This window comes from Arachis ipaensis, chromosome B1, assembly GCF_059453495.1.
Source record: "Arachis ipaensis isolate K30076 ecotype BB chromosome B1, ASM5945349v1, whole genome shotgun sequence".
Classification (NCBI taxonomy): domain Eukaryota; kingdom Viridiplantae; phylum Streptophyta; class Magnoliopsida; order Fabales; family Fabaceae; genus Arachis; species Arachis ipaensis.
Window position 1 is genome coordinate 102,405,785 of NC_142436.1, and position 6,148 is coordinate 102,411,932.

Here is a 6,148-nt window from a genome sequence, read left to right on the forward strand (position 1 = left end):
CCGCATGCCCCATGCGATCGCGTCACTTGCGGCGCACAGTTTCTCTAATTTTGTCAAATATTATATCTTTTTCTCTCCAAATCCTATTTTTCTCTTTTCCCTCCCTATTTCTTCCTTCTCTCTTCTTCTTTCTATCTCACCTTTCACTCTCTCTCCCTCACCTCCATTAACAAGGTTTTATTTTCTTCTTCACCCTTTTCTTTTCTATCATTCTTCTTATTTTATATGTTATTTTCTTTTCTTTTCTTTTTCTTTTCATTATTCATATTTTCTTCCTACTTCTTTCCTTTTTACATGGTGTTAGAATTTTATTTGAGTTATTATTTTTCATTATATGCTTGTGGATTGTTGAAAATTGTTTGACAATTATATATTGTTTTCTTTAAAGGGTTGCTTGCATGTTCACTTTAATACTTTCTATAATTTATTTATCTTGCATGCTATGTGTTTGTGAAAAAGCCCATATGACATTATGCACTTCTCTATGTTATTCTACTATTCAATGCTTGCTTTTCACAAATCCCCTTTACTATTATATTAATTGAATTTAATTGTCAATACAAACGTGATAGTTTGTTACAAAGTAATGCTTGGTCTATGCTACTCATGTCCTTTGCCGGCATGCCAATAAACACCTTGCATTCACTTGTCATCATATGCACTAACTATTCTCCATTAATGATCTTTCAAATGTACTCATGAGCATGTGTTGACATCATTTACCTTTTAATGTGCATTTACAACCATCCCTTTTTCGTTCTCTTCATTGCTATATATCTCTTTGAATTTAATTTACCTTCTCTTCCCTTTTTCAGGATGGCCACCAAGAGAGGAAAAGAGAAAGCTACTCCCAAACCTCCAGCAAGAAGAGGAACTAAAAGAGCACTAGTGGCAGAGCCTTCTTCAACTACAGTCAAGCCCTCAACAAAAAGAGTTAAGAGGATCATAAAGGTTGATGAAAAGGAGAAAGCCTTTCTAGCGAAGGACACTGCGCGATTTTCCAATCGCTATTGTGAGCAGATGTTCCCTATTCTAGCTGAAAGGAGTTACAACAACGAACACCTTCTTATCCTCCCGCCCAATATTGCTACTTTTGTTGAGCCGCAAATAGCACGAAGACAATGGGGTTTCCTACAGAGACAACAGAAGCAGGTCAATCTTTCTTGGGTAGTCGAGTTCTACTCTAACTTCTACCTGCCTACTTTGCAGTCTGTCTATGTACGTCAGAAGCAAGTCCCTATTACAGAAGAGGCTATCCAACAAGCTTTGAGTCTTCCCCCTATTCCAGAAGGAATGGATGCCTTTCAAGAAGCCGCACTCAAGCGCCAGATGTACCAATTTGACTGGGAAGCTGTTCTCAGAGTTATCGCAATACCTGGCAGCCATTGGATCTACGGATACCATCGTACCCGCCCTAAGGGTATATTGGCTTCAGCACTTACCTTGGAGGCTCACGTATGGGCACAAATCATGTCCTATTACGTCTTTCCGAGCACTCACAAGTCCTCCTTCACTGCGGACATGGCCGTTCTACTATGGTGCATCCTTACAGACCAGCCTCTGAATCTACCAAGACATATCCGGAATGCCATAGGACACGTACAAATTGCGGGCAATTTACCTTTTCCCGCCTTGGTCTCAGATCTTGTCTCAGCAGCCGGAGTTTCCTACAGAGCTGGAGACACCAAAGCCATGCTCCCACGGGATGATCAGTATGTCCCTAATGGGAAATACCTCAGACTTTCAGCAGCCACTACAAGCCTTTCCACTGCTCCGGTTGAAGATATCCCTTCTTCACCACCACAAGCACCTACAACAGATGAACTGCTCCAGCAGATAATCCAAAGGTTGGATCGACAAGACCAGAAAGCGAAGTTAAGAGAGCGCCGTAACGAGCGCCGATTCAAACACCTCAAGGAGCTACTCAAGGGAAAATTCAAGGACTCAGACACCTCGGACTCCACTTCCTTTACCAGCACAGGGAGCCATGATGGTCCCGACTGTGGAGATACTGCTACCAGCCCACCCCTGTTCTTGACAGATGGCACCGAGGACGGTGCAAAGCCTTAAGTGTGGGGAGGTCGGTCAGTACCTGACTTCCGGAGGTAATTTCTCTTCCCTAGCACCAATAAATTAGGATATTTAGTTAGATTTTCTTTCTTTTATAGAATAGGATAAATTGCATAGTAATAGGTTAGTTGCATGCATGTTCTACTTGATTGAAAAGACAATAAGTTTCTTCTAAGACTCTATCTTTGGAACAAAATTTCACTAATTTTCAAAATTTTTATGATAAATTTGCTTGAAGTTATATTTGGAACATGATGTTTGAGCTAAAGAACACACAATCCGTGAGATTTGAGCCTTTATGAATGGTTACATTATTTAACCATAATTATTTTATTCTTGTGTGTTTACTTCTCTATGAGTGTAATCTATATTTTGTTTTATCTTATATGTCCAATATTTATTATATTTGTATGCTTGCATATGATTGAGGCCATTATTTGTTTAGCTTACTTATCCAAATTAAGCCTACCCTTTTAATTACCTTTGTTAACCACTTTGAGCCTTTAAATCCCTTTTGTATATTTCACCACATTACTAGCCTTAAGCGGAAAAATAATTGTATATCCCAAATTGAATCTTTGGTTAGCTTAAGATAGAATTGTGTGTGCTAGTTAAGTATGGGAAATTGTGGGAACAAAAGTTATTAAGGGAATATGTCATGATAATACAATGGGAATTTGGATACCTACTTATGTGAAACTATAAGAATTAAAAATCTATGTGCATTGATAAGCTATGTTTATTTTTATGTTAAAAAAAAAAAGCAATAAATAAATAAGGGGACAAAATTACCCCAATGCTGAATTAAGAATTCAAGGATCAATGCACATATGATAAAAATTAAAATAAAAAGTTGATACATGAGTATGAAATGTAAAAGGAGAACTCTGGGTAGCTAGGCATGAATTCTAAAGTCATGTGAAATATATAGGTTGGGTTGAAGCTTCGGTTAATTAAAGAGTCAATTTATAAGCTCACTTGACCATATATGTATCCCTACCTTTACCTTAGCCCCATTACAACCTTGAAAAGACCTCATGATTTTTGCATTGGTATGTTAACTGTTGTTGATTGATTAGGAGAAAAACAAAAGTTAGAGAGCATGATTAGAGAAGGATAGAGTGATTACCCTATACACTAGAGAGACTAGAGTGTACATACACCATCACTGAGGGTTCCATGCTTGAATTTCTATGTTCCCTGCTTTCATAAGCTATCCTCTTGCATTTTTATCTGCTCTTACTTTATAAGAATTGAATTAGTGGAATTTGAATTATAATTGTTTTGAAAAACTTATTTACTTTTGATCAAGTGGACAAGAATCATATAGTTGCATTCATATATATATATATATATAGGATTGCATTGCATTGCATGAGTTTCTGCATGTTCATACTTGTTTACTTTATCTCCTTCAATTAAGCATGAGGACATGCTAATGTTTAAGTATAGGGAGGTTGATAAACCACTATTTTATGGTTTATATTGTGTTTAATTGTGTGGTTTTATCATGATCCTGACCCACTTATTCATTAAAATAGCATGCAATTATATTTCCTTCCTGAAATTATTACATGAGTGAAAACTGCTTCCTAGAGATTTTTAATTGTACATTTTACTTCTCCTTTATTCCATTCGATGCCGTGATCTGTGTTTTAAGCGTTTCAGGCTTTATAGGGCAAGAATGAGTTGGAGATTGGAAAGGAAGTTAGCAAAAATGGAAGGAACATAAGAAATTGAGGAGATGACCAGCGAGAAGCGACGCGGCCGCATGGGCGACGCGACCGCACGGAGAAGATTAAATCGCAATGACGCGGCCGCATGGATGACGCAACCGCGCGAAATGGAAAAGTACTAGCGACGTGGAGGCGTGGACGACGCGTCCGCGTGGCAAAGCAGAAACGCGAATGATGCGTCCGCATGAGCGACGCGATCGCGTGACCTGCGCGATCTGCATAATTTACAGATTCGCTGGGGGCGATTTCGGGCCCTATTTTGACCCAATTTTCGGCCCGGAACAGCAGACTAGAGCCAGAGAACATGCAGAAACCAAAGACAACATTCATTCTACATAGTTTTTAGTTTTAGATTTAGTTTTGCTCCTCCTCTAGGTTTTCTCTCTACACATTCATAGTTCTTAGGATTTTAGTTTTCTCTTATTTTTTTGGCATTAGGACACTAAGAAGAGTTATTACCTCATCAAGACTTCGTCATTCTAGTTCATTTTCTTTACTTGGTTTAATCTTCCATGTTCCTTGCTTTGTTTAATTTTACCATTGGAATATTCTTAGGATTATTTAATACAAGGATCACTTTTATTTTTAATTGACTATTTTAACTTTATTTACAATGTCTTTCTTTAATTCCTTTTTAGATGCTATGAATTTTACATTCACAATGAGTGAGTAGTTCTCTAACTTGATGGGGGATTGATTGAAAGGAACCCTTGAGTTGGAAGGCTTGAAAGAAAAATTGCAATTGGGTTTATGGTTGGATTGCCTCCTAATCACTAACACCAATCCCTTTTTATTAAGTGGATTGCAACTTGTGAACGGACATAGCTTTCCAACTTGTTTGACTTTCTTTCACCTAGCAAAGGATAACTAAACATGATAACCTTTAATTGTCAATTAATCCTGAAATTCATTCCAACAATATTAGGGATTCCAACTAATCAATTCCCAGTCAAGGCTTTTATTTACATTATTCAAATTTACCAATTTAATTTCCTGTTTGCCCAATTCAAACCTTTTTTGAAAACCTCTGAATAATAAAATAGCACACTTTTCTGTGACTCGTTGGGAGACGACCTGAGATTCATACTCCCAGTATTTTAAATTCAATTTTCTGTGACACCTTTCTAAATTGAGGAGTATATTTCTGGCAAGTTAAGAACTATACTTACAACGTAAATGTTTTAACAATTTTTAATTTGCCAATTTCTGTACACCATCAACGTCCTTCTCCTCCTTTCTGGGTTCGGCCACACCAAGTAAGGTTATGGCCTTGCACTCTCTTTTTGGATTCTCTTCTATATTGCTTGGGAGAGTACTAGGAGGAGTTTCAGTGACTCTTTTACTCAGCTGGCCCACTTGTGCCTCCAAATTTCTAATGGAGGACCTTGTTTTATTCATGAAACTTAGAGTGGCCTTAGATAGATCAGAGACTATATTTGCTAAGCTAGCTGGATTCTGCTCAGAATTCTCTGTCTGTTGCTGAGAGGATGATGGAAAAGGCTTGCTATTGCTAAACCTGTTTCTTCCACCATTATTAAAGCCTTGTTGAGGCTTTTGTTGATCCTTCCATGAGAAATTTGGATGATTTCTCCATGAGGGATTATAGGTGTTTCCATAGGGTTCCCCCATGTAATTCACCTCTGCTATTGCAGGGTTCTCAGGATCACAAGCTTCTTCTTCAGAAGATGCCTCTTTAGTACTGTTGGATGCAGCTTGCAATCCATTAAGACTCTGAGAAATCATATTGACTTGCTGAGTCAATATTTTATTCTGAGCCAATATGGCATTCAGAGTATCAATTTCAAGAACTCCCTTCCTCTGAGGCGTCCCATTACTCACAGGATTCCTTTCAGAAGTGTACATGAACTGGTTATTTGCAACCATGTCAATGAGTTCCTGAGCTTCTGTAGGTGTTTTCTTTAGGTGAATGGATCCACCTGCAGAATGGTCCAATGACATCTTTGATAATTCAGACAGACCATCATAGAATATATCCAGGATGGTCCATTCTGAAAGCATGTCAGAAGGACACTTTTTGGTCAGTTGCTTGTATCTCTCCCAAGCTTCATAGAGGGATTCACCTTCTTTCTGTTTGAAGGTTTGAACATCCACTCTAAGCTTGCTAAGGTTTTGAAGAGGAAAGAACTTGGCTAAGAAAGCCTTGACCAGCTTATCCCAAGAGTTCAGGCTATCTTTAGGTTGAGAGTCCAACCATATTCTAGCTCTGTCTCTTACAGCAAATGGGAAAAGCATAAGCCTGTAGACCTCGGGATCAACCCCATTGGTCTTAACAGTATCACAGATTTGCAAGAATTCAGTTAAGAACTGAAAAGGATCTTCTG

At 38.2% G+C, this 6,148-nt stretch overlaps 1 non-coding gene across 1 annotated transcript; it reads left to right on the forward strand.

Annotated features, from left to right (window-relative positions):
* The first annotated feature begins 5,819 nt into the window (after nt 1-5,819).
* LOC148577695 (small nucleolar RNA R71) lies at nt 5,820-5,927 on the forward strand. The gene has a single exon (XR_015902912.1). It is a non-coding gene; the product is annotated as a small nucleolar RNA R71 (small nucleolar RNA).
* Nucleotides 5,928-6,148: the final 221 nt, after the last annotated feature.